This window comes from Salmo salar, chromosome 12 (assembly GCF_965601325.2).
Source record: "Salmo salar chromosome 12, fSalSal1, whole genome shotgun sequence".
Taxonomy (NCBI): Eukaryota; Metazoa; Chordata; class Actinopteri; order Salmoniformes; family Salmonidae; genus Salmo; species Salmo salar.
In genome coordinates, this window is record NC_138302.1 from 10,694,704 (window position 1) to 10,711,075 (window position 16,372).

General features: G+C 41.7%; 1 non-coding gene across 1 annotated transcript; it reads left to right on the forward strand.

Moving 5' to 3' along the window:
• Positions 1-3,044: 3,044 nt before the first annotated feature.
• Positions 3,045-6,841, forward strand: LOC106564113 (uncharacterized). The gene is made up of 3 exons (XR_014379591.1): positions 3,045-3,096; positions 3,624-4,176; positions 4,733-6,841. It is a non-coding gene; the product is annotated as an uncharacterized LOC106564113 (transcript).
• The last annotated feature ends 9,531 nt before the right edge of the window (positions 6,842-16,372 follow it).

Here is a 16,372-nt window from a genome sequence, read left to right on the forward strand (position 1 = left end):
TGGCAACTCAGACGATCTTTGACGCACGCGAGCAGTGTGGGTGCAATAATTGAATAACATAGATTCCTACATTTATTTTGCAATGCACGCGACGCGAGTGATGTAGTCAGGGTATTGTTCTACAATGTAGAAAATAGTACAAATAACTAATCTCTTGAATGAGTAGGTGTGTCCAAACTTTTGACTGGTACTGTATATAGTCCACTGAGTGTGCATAGGGTCAGTGCAAGATAGAATCAGTGCATATAGTTCAGGTACCATTAATTGACTATTTAGCAATCTGGTTATTTAGCGGTCTTATGGCTTGGGGGGTAGAAGCTGTCTGGGAGTCTGTTGGTCCGAGAACTGATGCTCTGGTACCGACTACCTCGTCTCTCTACCCTACACATACAATTATCTTTAAGGTCCCTCAGTCGACCAGTGAATTTCAACCACAAAGACCAGGAAGGTTTTCCAATGCCTCACAAAGGAGGGCACCTATTGGTAGATGGGTAATACAAAAACAAAAAGCAGACATTGAATATCCCTTTGAGCATGGTGAAGTTATCAGTTACACTTTGGATGGTTTATCAATACACCCAGTCACTACAAAGATACATGCGTCCTTCCTAACTCAGTTGACGGAGAGGAAGGAAACCGCTCAGGGATTTCACCATGAGGCCAATGGTGACTTTAAAACAGAGTTTAATGGCTGTGAAAACTACAGTGCCCTCCACTAATATTGGAACCCTTGGTAAATATGAGCAAAACGGGCTGTGAATTAAAAAAAAAAAAGTGTTTATCCTCTTGGTCTTTCATTCAAAATATTCACAAAAATCTCACCTTTAATTCAAATGAAATAATTGAAAGAAAAAATGTATTCTTATCATAAAACAAATATTTTTCTCAAATATATGTGTGCCAAAATTATTAGCACCCCTTCATTCAATACTTTGTGCAACAGCTCTGAGTCTTCTCCTATAACGCATAAAGAGGTTAGAGAACACATGACAAGGGATCTGAGACCATTCCTCCATACAGAATCTCTCCAGATCCTTCAGATTCCAAGGTCCACACTCGTGGACTCTCCTCTTCAGCTCATCCCACAGGTTTTCTATGGGGTTTAAGTCAGGGGACTGGGATGGCCATGGTAAAACCTTGATTCTGTGGTCAGTGAACCATTTTTGTGTTGATTTTGAGGTGTGCTTTGGATTATTGTCCTGCTGGAAGAGTTTAAGCTTCCTAGCAGAGGCAGTCAGGTTTTGATTTAATATCTGCTGGTACTTGATGGAGTCCATGATAATATGTATCCTAACAAGTGGTCCAAGGCCTTTGGAAGAAAAACAGCCCCACAACATCAAAGATCCACCACCATACTTCACAGTGGGGATGAGGTACTTTTCTGCATGGCTATCTTTCTGTCTACGCCAAACCCACCTCTGGTGTTTGTTTCCAAAACCCTCTATTTTGGTCTCATCTGACCATAGAACCAGTCCCACTGAAAGTTCCAGTAACGTTTGGCAAAATGTAGACGCTTAAGTTTGTTGTTCGATGACAGCAAAGGTTTTTCATGGCAACCCTCGCCAAACAACTTGTGGTTATGTACAGTAGGTGGCGTCTGATCGTAGTTTTGGAGACTTTCTGACCCCAAGACCCAACTAACGTCTGCATTTCTCCAGTTGTGATCCTTGGAGATTTTTTTGGCCACTCGAACCATCCTCCTCACTGTGCGTGGGGTCAATATAGAAACACATCCTCTTCCTGGCCGATTGTTAACATCTCCAGTTGCTTTAAACTTCTTAAATTATTGCCGATAGTGGAAATGGGCATTTTCAACCGTTGAGCTATTTTCTTATAGCCATTTCCTGATTTGTGCAGCTCAACCTTTTGTCGCACATCTTTACTGTATTCTCGGGTCTTTCCCATAGTGGTGCATGACTATGGGAACTTGGCCTGTGTGTCACCTCATATTTATACCCCAGTGAAACAGGAAGTCATGGCTTACCACTTAAGTGGTCCAAATCACTCAGGTGAACTTAAAAACATAAAATATGAATGGGAATATACTTCAGTTAGATTTTACTCATAAGAATTTCTAAGGGTGCCAATAATTGTGACACACATGTTTCGGAGAAAAATATCTATTTAATTTATTTCACATGTATTTTTTTCAATAATTTTACTTAAATTAAAAGGTTTGATTTAGTGAATATGTTGAATGAAAGACCAAGAGTATAAACAGCAAATCATTTCAACAGCAAAATCCTAGAGGAAAACCTGGTTCAGTCCGCTTTCCACCAGACACTGAGAGATGAATTCACCTTTCAGCGGGACAGTAACCTAAAACACAAGGCCAAATCTACACTGGAGTTGCTTACCAAGAAGACAGTGAATGTTCCTGAATGACCGAGTTACAGTTTTGACTTAAACGTATATGAAAATCTATGGCAAGACCTGAAAATGGTTGTCTTGCAATGATCAACAACCAATTTGACAGATTTTGAAGAATCTTGAAAAGAATAATGGGCAAATGTTGCACAATCCAGGTGTGGAACGCTCTTAGAGACTTACCCAGAAAGACTCACAGCTGTAATCGCTGCCAAAGGTGCTTCTAAAAAGTATTGACACAGGGGTATGAATACTTATGTAAACAAAATATTTCAGTATTTAATTTTCAATAAATTTGAACACATTTCTAAAAATATGTTTTCACTATGTGTAATCTATGCATCTATATGTCATTCTATGAATAGACAAGTAAAAAAACATGGTAGGTCTCATACCGGTAACAAATTGAGTCTCCTTTCACCCCTGGTCCTAGGTACAGCTGCTGGCAGTGCACTAGTGTTGACTCTAATCACATGATTCCTTGTGTTGCCTTTATCATGTCCACCTAATAAACAGGTGATTGTTGTTAACATGGTTCGGTCATTTAATGAGGAGCTAGCTTCTACTGTCTGGTACAACTTATCCAATCATTCATCGGAAGAAAGAGAAGGGATGGAGTGGGTGTGAAGGTTTGAGGAAATGTCAAGTCTTGAAATAAGGGCTTTTATTTAGAAGGATTTCTTATTACCATACCGGAAATGACATCGACAGGCTCCCCGAGGTCAAAAGGTATACATCAGAACACATCGCAAGGAAAGTCACAGACCATATAATAAAATACATTTAGAGTAATCAGGTATTTCTATGCGTATATAGCGAAATTATATTCGCTTTGGAGATAGTTATAGCCAGAACCATGTAGTCGTTAGCTAGCTAGGTCCACATGGATAGCTGGCTAAGTTAGCCCACGCTGATCTAGCTAGCTCCGCTAACGTTAGCTGCTTTGTACACCGCTAGCTATCTAGCTATAGCTGTTGTAGCGTGGACTGCAACATAAACCCAATCTTACAGTCCACGCTACAACAGCTATTGGGTTTATTATGCTTGCTAGTTACGTCCCGACTGATTTGCTCCCCTACACAACATGAATATAATAGCTAAGTACAGTAACTAGCTAGCTAGCTCACTCATGCTAACAGAGCAATGGCCAAGTTCCAGGCTGATCTTAAAACGGATGGTTATATGTTTTAAATTTCAGCTGATAATGACATGAAATTACAGATGAGTGTTTTGATGTATACATATATTTTTTACAGGTACTCTATAGTCCTGCCATTGACTGCATTGTCGTTGTTGCCACACGAGCAGGACAATATGAATCCACTCAGTTCAGAGAAGGAAACATTGATGGATGAAATCGAAAAGAGTTTATGGAATTTAACTGAGGACAATTTACGCTACATGTGTGAACGTTGTGGAATAGATGGCTCTGAAGTTAAAGGGATGAATCATCGCTTATTACGGCGTAAAGTCATGGAGGAAATGTGGGACAATACGGAGTCAATGATATCAGAGGAGCAGGGAATGTCTTGGTTAGTCCAACTGAAAGACGACATCAGGAGGATACAGGAGGAGGGTAGCAGTGCACTCATGAGTCCCAGCCAATCCGACGATGTAGACTGCAATGAAGAACGCAACAAGGGGGACAGGGATTGGTTGCCTAGCAACGGACTGGCAGCGGCGCCCTTGCATCCCAGCCAATGTGATGATGATGCTGTCGACTGCGATGAAGAATGGAATGAAGAGGGAGGAGCTGGGTTGCCTTGCAATGGACTGGAGGCGGAGTCAGCTCCAGAGAGGAATAGTTACGTGAGTATTTCCCAGTCAGAAAGTGTTTTGTTTCTCAACAGTCTTTTCTTGGTTCCTTGACCTCCTATAAATGCATTGAAGGAGAATATCTGAGTTTTTTCCTCTTGGACTTTATCCTCCGATGTATTTTAAGAAGACCAAGTAATCAAAGATGATGGAATCAAGGAAAGACCTTTGAGATCACTTAAAAAAACAACAACATTTTAGTCACTTAGCAGACGCTCTTATACAGAGAGACTTTCATTTAACTTGGCAAGTCAGTTTTAAGAACAAATTCTTATTTGCAATGACGGCCTAACCCCGGCCAAACCCTAAACCGGACGGCGCTGGGCCAATTGTGTGCCGCCCCAAACATGAGCAATTAGGGTTAAGTGCCTTGCTTAGGGGCACATTGACAGATTTTTTCACTTTTTAGTCGGCTTGAGGATTCGAACCAGCAACCTTTTGGTTATTGGTCCAATGCTCTTAACCACTAGGCTACCTTTTGAGACTTAAAAATTCCTTGACAAGTACGAGAGTGTTTCTCACACTGATTCTCTATTTTTATGATTTCCAGGACAAGCCTCCACCACCCCCCTCTCCTCTCCCAGAGTCCCCAGGTCGTGCCTCTCCCGGTAGCGCCTTATTGTGCAGTCTGAAGAGGGTGTCTGTGCGGCTCGACGACTGCAGGAAGACACCAGGGCAGAGTAGCCATATAATACATAAGACAACACAGACAGGAGAGAAACCCCACAGCTCGTCTAATGCTGAACATATCTGTGATCACTGTGGGAAGAATTTTGTCACAGCTACCAATCTGAAAACACATTTACTGTGTCTGTCTGGAGAGAAACCGTACATGTGCTCTGAATGTGGAAAGAGATTCACGCAGGCCGGCAATCTTAAGAGACACCAGAGAACTCATACTGGGGAGAAACCTTTTGTTTGTCCTCGTTGTGGGAAAGACTACAATGATTCTGGAAACTTAAAGAAACACATGAGATCTCATGCTGTTAAACAACACACAGGGAACCCCACAGTGAAACCTTACCTCTGCTCTGATTGTGGGAAGCAATTAATTGGAAAACAAAGCCTTGAATATCACCGGGAGGTTTTTCACACAGAACACCCTCACCGCTGTGGTCAATGTAAGAAGAGCTTCATAACTGCAGCAAGATTGGAATCACACACAAAAACACGACATCCGCCAAGTGATCCTCTGAAGAATCCACATGTGTGCTTGGAATGCGGAAGGGGATTCCCTGTGGCCGCCAGTCTTAAAAGACACCTGAGAATTCATTCTGAGGAGAAACCGTACGTTTGCCCTCAGTGTGGAAACAGTTACAGTGATCGTGGAAATTTAAAGAAACACATCAGAACTCACACAGAAGAGAAACCCTACCACTGCTTGGTTTGCGGGATGAAGTTCCGTCATACAAAAACGTTACAACGGCATCACCAGGAGAACCACAAGGGGGAGACGCTGGGTCCCATCCAAAGGCATCAAGACCCTCTTCCATGCCCCCACTGCGGGGAGAAGTTCTCTACCAAGGCTCTTCTAAAGGATCATCTACGGACCCACCCTAGCCGGGTCCACTGCTCCCAGTGTGACAAGACCTTTTCCAATAAAGGTAACTTACTTGTTCATCAGAGGAAACACACTGGAGAGAGGCCTTACCTTTGCCCTCAGTGTGGGAAGAGTTTCTCTCTGGCAGGGAGTTTAAAACTTCATCTCCGGATTCATGCTGGTGAGAAACCTTACTGCTGTACTTACTGTGACAAGAGATTCACAAGGAAGGGCCACTGCAATAGCCACATGCGAATCCACACTGGAGAGAAGCCGTACCAATGCCCTGACTGCGGGAGGAGATTTGCTGACAGTAATGTCCTGAAAAACCACAGGCGGACCCACACAGGAGAGAAACCGTTCCAGTGCCGCATGTGCGATAAAGCCTTTGCCCAGTTGACCAGTCTGAAGAAACATCAGGAGACACATAGCCATAATCACACTGTGCGATAAAGCCTTGGCCAGTTGTGCAGTATGAAGAAACATCCAGAGACACAAATTCAGCCTGTCTCTGTAAGGAATCCCTACGTACCACACAATCAGTCCGTCCCTAATACTTACCCACCACGTCCCTTTGGCCCTCACCTTTCCATGTTGGCAGTTCTAGGGAGGGATTTGGGACCAGGTGACTGAAGTTACCAAAGACAAACAGCTGGAAATACAACTTTGTATCACCGACTTCCTCTCATTAGGGCCATCTGAAGGCATTGGATCAGGTGTCTTCTTGATCTCTGGTTTTAAAAGACTTGTCAGCAATCTTACCACCATGACCATTTTATTTTAAATGACAAATGTGGGTATCCTGTTAGCCTGACATCCAGACCTGTTTTGTACTTACATTCCACTCTCCATGCCATGTTTGGCATATTAGAATTAGAAAAATGGATACTGTGTGGAATGTAAGCACAACTAGACTGGTACCCAGGATAGTATCTTGTATGTATAACAAATAATATTTTTTCTGTCTCAAACTGAAATGATTCTGCTCGGCTCCCCCATTCAAGTTGAGTTCACATTTTAGCCCGGGAGTTTTTGTATTTACTGTTGATGTTTAGACATGTTGCCCATTTGAATTTATTGCTGACCCCAACTAGAGTTAATAAAAATGGTGACGGCAAAGTGTTGTTGGAGTAGATCTTTGAGTAAGAATGTTTATGCATAACCTAGGGTCCTAATATAACCTAGGGTCCTAATATAACCTAGGGTCGTAGCATAACCTAGGGTTCAAGCATAACCTAGGGTTCAAGCATAACCTGGGGTCCAAGCATAACCTAGGGGTCCAAGCATAACCTGGGGTCCAAGCATAACCTGGGGTCCAAGCATAACCCAGGGTTCAAGCATAACCAAGGGTTCAAGCATAACCTAGGGTTCAAGCATAACCTGGGGTCCAAGCATAACCTAGGATCCAAGCATAACCTAGGGTCCAAGCATAACCTAGGGTTCAAGCATAACCTAGGATCCAAGCATAACCTGGGGTCCAAGCATAACCTAGGATCCAAGCATAACCAAGGGTTCAAGCATAACCTAGGGTTCAAGCATAACCTAGGGTTCAAGCATAACCTAGGGTCCAAGTATAACCTAGGGTTGAAGCGTCACAGGCAAAGAGCATGTAGTACAACATCAAAATTGAGTGAGGACAGAAATTATTATATTGTTTATTATTAATCAATATTGGCATGACTGGTGTAATTCTATACTGAACAAAAATATAAACGCAACATGTAAAGCGTTAGTCCTATGTTTCATGAGCACAAAAAGCTTATTTCTCTCACATTTGGTGCACAAATTTGTTTACATCCCAGTTAGTATTTCTCCTTTGCCAAGATAATCCGTGACATATCAATAAACTGATTATACAGCATGATCATTACACAGGTGCACACTGTGCTGGGGACAATAAAAGTCCAGCTCCAAAAAATCAAAGTTGTCTCAAGTTTTGAGGGAGCATGCAATTGGCATGCTGACAGCAGGAAAGACCACCAGAACTGTTGCCAGAGAATGTTATGTTGATTTCTCTACCATAAGCCGCCTACAATTTGGGTCCACTGCTCCTGATGTGGCAAAACCTTCTCCATTAAAAGTAACTTACTGGTTCATCAGAGGATACACACTGGAGAGAGGCCTTACCTTTGCCCTCAGTGTGGGAAGAGTTTCTCTCTGACAGGGGGTTTCAAACTTCATCTCCGGATTCATGTGGGTGAGAAGCCTTACTGCTGTACTTACTGTGACAAGAGACTCAGAAGTAAGAGGCACTGCAATGGCCACATGCCAACAGGAGCACCTTTTGAAATGATTGATAAACAAACACCATGACTGGTTGTTTTTATGCCACATTAAACGGTAATACATGATGAAAGTCGTGACTAATCTTTACTAGGTCCACTGAGATCATATGAAATGAATAGGGATTCTATATGGAATTTATGCTTCCAGTACCTTCACAAATATTCACACCCCTTTACTTTTGCCCTACATTCTGCTGTGTTACAGACTGAATTTCAAATTGATTCTATTGAGATTTGTTTTTGTAACAGGCCTACACACAATACCCAATAATGTCAAAGTGGAAGTATGTTTTTTGAAATCTTTACAAATTAATTAAACATTTAAAGCTGAAATGTCTTGAGTCAGTAAGCATTCAACCCCTTTGCTATGGCAAGCCAAAATAAGTTCAGGAGTAAAACATTAGCTTAACAAGTCACATAATAAGTTGCATGGACTCTCTCTGTGCGCAATAGTAGAGTTTCATATTTTTTTATGACTACCTCATCTCTATACCCTACACATATAATTATCTGTAAGGTCCCTCAGTTGAGCAGTGCATTTCAACCACAAAGATCAGGGAGGTTTTCCAATGCCTCGCAAAGAAGGGAAGCTATTGGTATATGGGTAAAAAAAACAGACATTGAATATCCTTTTGAGCATGATGAAGTTATTAATTACACTTTGAATGGTGTATCAATACACCCAGTCACTACAAAGACACAGGTGTCCTTCCTAACTCAGTTGCCGGAGAGGAAGGAAACCACTCAGGGATTCCACCAATAGGCTAATGGTGACTTTAAAACAGTTACAGAGGTTAATGGCTGTGAAAGGAGGAAACTGAGGATGGATCAACAACATTGCAGTTACTCCACAATACTAACCTAATTGAAAGAGTGAAAAGAAAGAAGCCTGTACAGACCAAAAATATTCCAAAACATGCATCCTGTTTGCAACAAGGCACTGAAGTAATACTGGAAAAAAATTGTTAAATAAAAGGTTAAAGAAATAATTTTAATTTTATATATATATAAAAGCAATTTACTTTTTGTCCTTTTATTTTGAAAGTTTCCTTATTGTCATACCTGAAGTGACGTCATCGTCATGCTGCCGGAGGTCGAAAGGTGTACGTCAGAACACATCGGAAGCAAAGTCACAGACGATATAATTAAAGTCATTAAAAGCAACCAGGTAAATTGTATTCGCTTCGTAGATAGGCATAGCCAGAGCCATGTTATCGTAAGCTAGCTAGGTCCACATGGATAGCTAGCTACTCTAACGTTAGCTGCTTTGTCCTCGCTAGCAATAGACTGTATGATTAGGTTTATTATGCTTGCTAGTTACGTCCCAACATTGCTGCAAGTTCAAGTTGTAAATTATTCTATATTCTGTAAATCGATTTAACTGATTTGGGTCCCCTACACAACATGAATAGAATAGCTAAGTAACTATTTAACTAGCCAGCCAGCTAACTCGAGCGAACAGAGCAATGACCACGTTCTGATCTCACAACGCCCGGTGACGTGTTTTAAATATTAGCTAATAATGACATAAAATTACAGAAGTGTAATTTTGATGTATATTTTTTTTACAGGTACTCTAAAGTCCTGCCATTGACTGCATTGTCGTTGTTGCCGCACAAGCAGGACAATGTGAATCCACTCAGATCAGAGAAGGAAACGTTGATTGATATAATTGAACAGGAGAACGATCGTCTTACAGCGAGGATAGCTGTGCTGCAAGCCCAGCTTCAGACGGAGCCGTTAGGCAAGGGTCATTTCAGTGTAGGAAAGGATGAAACAGCGTCTGTGCCACCAGTAAGTACAGATAGTAACGTTAGTATAAATCCCCTCGCACGGTGCCCGCAGCCGGACAACTTTCTCATGGCTTCTGGAGGGAAATGCTGTAGGAACGCTCAACCGGTGTCGCTTATTCAGCCGACAGCAACTTTCAACCGGTTCTCCCCATTAAGCAGCGAGGCCGAGTCTTCTCTGGTCTCTACTCCTCCCGTTACGGGGTCTGAGACGCCGAAGGCTCCCACTGTAGTAGAGTTAAAATGGTTATTCCATCAAACATCAAATGATTAGAATAGTACAATAGTAAGCCCACGAACAGGAATATTCCAAGTTCAGACAGAAGGGGGGAGTCAGATCGCTATGATCGCCAGGAATTTTACTTTTGGTCTCTATTTTTAATTGTTGCGCTACTGGTGATGCCTGTTGATGTTAGGTAGGCAGCTACAGTAGCTGAATGATTAACATCTTCGGGTTGTGTTTCATTAAATGTATTTTATTTCATCTGGGTGCCAACGTCACCTACTAACACCCTGGTACTACCCGTAGCTCCCGGAGGAGAAAACACTGAGAAATGTATGTGTTGCAGATTACTCCTTTGTAGAAGTCCATAACGTGAAATAAATAAAACATCCCAAGGTTAATGCTGTAGATATTGTTATAAGGAAGTGTGAGACTATTGAAACACGTAACTTTCAGAGTTTTATTGTTATTAATATAGTTACAGAGTGCTAAAAGTTTCTAGCTAGCATGCGTTTCTGTGATGCAGACGGTTAGCAGAGCTGCCGACTGGTGGTGTTGCATTATGGGAGATGTAGTTTTGGCCCTTTAAGGTTTGAATGGGATAAAGGCTATTTCACGTTGTAACTTGTTTGTGTTGCAGTGTTTTTGTACATGAGTTGTTGTATTTTGGTACTGTCAACACTGGAAGCACCTAGCAATGTATTGGGGATGTGAGACAGGATATGTGTTTTACCTTTCTTCATGCTCCTGTGTAGAACAACTTGTCAGGTGGTGCATTGGAGACTGATGTGTTCCTGTCCTGTCTTTTCATAATACTATTGCAGATCAACATAAAAGCCTAAAAGACAGCCGTGGTGTCGCTCTTCATTTAAAGGTAAAGTCCCCCCTTATCTCCGCTCACTGGTCACCATAGCAGCACCCACCTGTAGCACGCGCTCCAGCAGGTATATCTCTCTGGTCACCCCCAAAGCCAATTCCTCCTTCGGCTGCCTCTCCTTCCAGTTCTCTGCTGCCAATGACTGGAACGAACTACAAAAATCTCTGAAACTGGAAACACTTATCTCCCTCACTAGCTTTAAGCACCAGCTGTCAGAGCAGCTCACAGATCACCGCAACTGTACATAGCCCATCTATAATTAGCCCAAACAACTACCCCTTCCCCTACTGTATTTATTTATTTATTTATTTATTTTTGCTCCTTTGCACCCCATTATTTCTATTTCTACTTTGCACGTTCTTCCACTACAAATCTACCATTCCAGTGTTTTACTTGCTATATTGTATTTACTCTGCCACCATGGCCTTTTTTTGCCTTTACCTCCCTTATCTCACCTGATTTGCTCACATTGTATATAGACTTATTTTTCTACTGTATTATTGACTGTATGTTTGTTTTACTCCATGTGTAACTCTGTGTTGTTGTATGTGTCGAACTGCTTTGCTTTATCTTGGCCAGGTCGCAGTTGTAAATGAGAACTTGTTCTCAACTTGCCTACCTGGTTAAATAAAGGTGAAATAAAAATAAATTAAAAAAAGAAGTTCTTGGTTCTCCTGTGGTACATAACAGACCCGCTACACCACCATTAGCTCTGACAAATTGAAAACCCTGGTCATTGGCGACTCCATTACCCGCAGTATTAGACTTAAAACAAATCATCCAGCGATCATACACTGTTTACCAGGGGGCACGGCTACCGACGTTAAGGCTAATCTGAAGATGGTGCTGGCTAAAGCTAAAACTGGCGAGTGTAGAGAGGATAGAGATATTGTTATCCACGTCGGCACCAACGATGTTAGGATGAAACAGTCAGAGGTCACCAAACGCAACATAGCTTCAGTGTGTAAATCAGCTAGAAAGATGTCGGCATCGAGTAATTGTCTCTGGCCCCCTCCCAGTTAGGAGGAGTGATGAGCTCTACAGAGTCTCACAACTCAATCGCTGGTTGAAAACTGTTTTCTGCCCCTTCTAAAAGATACAATTTGTAGGTAATTGGCCCTCTTTCTGGGACTCACCCACAAACAGGACCAAGCCTGGCCTGCTGAGGAGTGACGGACTCCATCCTAGCTGGAAGGGTGCTCTCATCTTATCTACGAACATAGACAGGGCTCTAACTCCCTTAGCTCCACAATGAAATAGGGTGCAGGCCAGGCAGCAGGCTGTTAGTCAGCCTGCCAGCTTAGTGGAGTCTGCCACTAGCACAGTCAGTGTAGTCAGCTCAGCTATCCCCTTTGAGACCGTGTCTGTGCCTCGATCTAGGTTGGGAAAAACTAAACATGGCGGTGTTCGCCTTAGCAATCTCACTGGAATAAAGACCTCCATTCCTGCCGTTATTGAAAGAGATCGTGATACCTCACATCTCAAAATAGGGCTACTTAATGTTAGATCCCTCACTTCAAAGGCAGTTATAGTCAATGAACTAATCACTGATCATAATCTTGATGTGATTGGCCTGCCTGAAACATGGCTTAAGCCTGATGAATTTACTGTGTTAAATGAGTCCTCACCTCCAGGTTACACTAGTGACCATATCCCCCGTGCATCCCGCAAAGGCGGAGGTGTTGCTAAAATTTACTATAGCAAATTTCAATTTCCAAATGTCATGACGTTGCCCTCTTTGAGTACAGGGAGGACAGTTGACCCCCTCCCCCCTGCACCATCCCCCAAACCTACCTCCCCCCACCCAGGCCCTGTGTGAAGGGGTTGTAAAATTCCAGAGGAGAATCTCCTGCCACATGTTTCATAGAGAGACACAGGAAATTCTTCCAACTCACAGAATTGGGGAACCGAACGACATTTATGTTTGGGAGAAGGTATGGAAGATTGGTGAAGAATCCAGCTACGAACTGGTCCGCTTGGTACAATTTTGTGATACTCAGAAGAGACAATATAGCCATATTACCATAAAACTGTTTATATAATAGCCTCAGCTATGGGACTTGCATCCAAATGGTTGTATAGAATGTATTAATAAGGATAAAGCTATTTGTGATACATTGAGATGCTGTGTACTGATGTTAATGTGATAGAATGTATTTATGTTCAAAGATTAAATCAGTCATCGGCACACCCCCAGGGACACGGACAGGACCAGGCGTCATGTGACAAGCCTGTTCTAGGTTCACCTATAAAACCCCCACCCTGATTTAAATTGAACAGACCAGGCCTCCACGCCATTGCGAGTTGGCCAATAGGTTTGACCATCCAATTCCTCTACTGAAAGGGAACTATACCACGTGGTTAACTTTTAGACTATCGATACCGACAGAATAAGAACAAGTCTTTGATATTAATTAATAGTCTGCAGCTAGAAATTATATCATTGAACGCGAAGACCGACGAAACATCCATTCTATAACGACATTAATGAATGTCGCTTTGAAAGATCCATTCTAACCGAGAGAGAGAGAGAGAGAGAGAGAGAGAGAGAGAGAGAGAACTCTCCAACAGAATGACTCTCCAACAAGGATCCCGACGACACACTGAGCGTAAATATATATTGATTGCAATTGTTCCCGAATGAGTGAGCGTTCATGTACAAAGGATTAGCATATCAATTGTTAATATTAATGAACTCTGTGTGCCTCCTCAGCTGACCTTTTATGACCCATTGTTTAACAAGACACCAGCCATGCCTGTTTAGCCCACTAGGGCACATTACTCTACCAATTCTTTGTGATGATAATTACTGTTTGTATGCTTTCTGTGAATTACTTAGTTTAGTAAATAAATTATTTTAAGACAATTGATGTATGGATGACTCTTAGTAAAGGCTGGGTTCTTGCAGATACAACAATTTACAACGTTTGGAATGAGACTGGACGCGAGGTAAAATACACCATTTAAACCAGAAGATAATCGGCCTATACTATAAAATAATATATGTTATAATATAGGAAAGTTATATTAGGAAAATTATAACTTTGTAAGCTGAATATTTTCCTTGGTGCCCCGATCTCCTAGTTAATTACAATTAAACGATTAATCAGTTTAATTGCGTGATAATAATTACAGGGAGTTAATTGATAAACATGTCTTCAGTTTAATGGTGACCCAAAGACTCAATTACACAAAAAAAAACCAGAAGTTTTCATCTTTTGAGCTTCTAGTCATGAAATCTATGCAGCCTACTCAATTACTTTTTATAGCTACTGTTACAGGCCTCCTGGGCCATATACAGCGTTCCTCACTGAGTTCCCTGAATTCCTATCGGACCTTGTAGTCATAGCAGATAATATTCAACATTTTGGTGACTTTAATATTCACATGGAAAAGTCCACAGACCCACTCCAAAAAGCTTTCGGAGCCATCATCGACTCAGTGGGTTTTGTCCAACATGTCTCTGGACCTACTCACTGCCACAGTCATACTCTGGACATAGTTTTGTCCAGTGGAATAAATGTTGTAGATCTTAATGTTTTTCCTCATAATCCTGGACTATCGGACCACCATTCTATTACGTTTGCAATCGCAACAAATAATCTGCTCAGACCCCAACCAAGGAGCATCAAAAGTCGTGCTATAAATGATCAGACAACCAAAGATTCCTTGATGCCCTTCCAGACTCCCTCTGCCTACCCAAGGATGTCAGAGGACAAAAATCATTTAACCACCTAACTGAGGAACTCAATTTAACCTTGTGTAATACCCTAGATGCAGTTGCACCCCTAAAAACTAAAAACATTTGTCATAAGAAACTAGCTCCCTGGTATACAGAAAATACCTGAGCTCTGAAGCAAGCTTCCAGAAAATTGGAACAGAAATGGCGCCACACCAAACTGGAACTAGCTTGGAAAGACAGTGTAGTATCGAAGAGCCCTCACTGCTCCTCGATCATCCTATTTTTCCAATTTAATTGAGGAAAATAAGAACAATCCCCCAAAAAAATTTGATACTGTCGCAAACCTAACTAAAAAGCAGCATTCCCCAAGAGAGGATGGCTTTCACTTCAGCAGTAATACATTCATGAACTTCTTTGAGGAAAACATCATGATCATTAGAAAGCAAATTACGGACTCCTCTTTAAATCTGCATATTCCTCCAAAGCTCAGTTGTCCTGAGTCTGCACAACTCTGCCAGGACCTAGGATCAAGGGAGACACTCAAGTGTTTTAGTACTATGTCTCTTGACACAATGATGAAAATAATCATGGCCTCTAAACCTTCAAGCTGCAAACTGGACCCTATTCCAACTAAACTACTGAAAGAGCTGCTTCCTGTGCTTGGCCCTCCTATGTTGAACATAATAAACGGCTCTCTATCCACCAGATGTGTACCAAACTCACTAAAAGTGGCAGTAATAAAGCCTCTCTTGAAAAAGCCAAACCTTGACCCAGAAAATATAAAAAACTATCGGCCTATATCAAATCTTTCATTCCTCTCAATATGTTAAGAAAAAGCTGTTGCGCAGCAACTCACTGCCTTCCTGAAGACAAACAATGTATAGGAAATGCTTCAGTCTGGTTTTAGACCCCATCATAGCACTGAGACTGCACTTGTGAAGGTGGTAAATTACCTTTTAATGGCGTCAGACCAAGGCTCTGCATCTGTCCTCGTGCTCCTAGACCTTAGTGCTGCTTTTGATACCATCGATCACTACATTCTTTTGGAGAGATTGGAAACCCAAATTGGTCTTCACGGACAAGTTCTGGCCTGGTTTAGATCTTATCTGTCGGAAAGATATCAGTTTGTCTCTGTGAATGGTTTGTCCTCTGACAAATCAACTGTAAATGTTGGTGTTCCTCAAGGTTCCATTTTAGGACCACTATTGTTTTCACTATATATTTTACCTCTTGGGGATGTCATTCGAAAACATAATGTTAACTTTCACTGCTATGCGGTGACACACAGCTGTACATTTCAATGAAACATGGTGAAGCCCCAATATTGCCCTCGCTAGAAGCCAGTGTTTCAGACATAAGGAAGTGGATGGCTGCGAACTTTCTACTTTTAAACTCGGACAAAACGGAGATGCTTGTTCTAGGTCCCAAGAAACAAAGAGATCTTCTGTTGAATCTGACAATTAATCTTGATGGTTGTACAGTCGTCTCAAATAAAACTGTGAAGGACCTCGGCAGTACTCTGGACCCTGATCTCTCTTTTGACAAACATATCAAGTCTGTTTCAAGGACAACTTTTTTCCATCTACGTAACATTGCAAAAATCAGAAACTTTCTGTCCAAAAATGATGCAGAAAAATTAATCCATGCTTTTCTTACTTCTAGGTTAGACTACTGCAATGCTCTACATTCCGGCTACCCGGATAAAGCACTAAATAAACGTCAGTTAGTGCTAAATACGGCTGCTAGAATCCTGACTAGAACCAAAAAAATTGATCATATTACTCCAGTGCTAG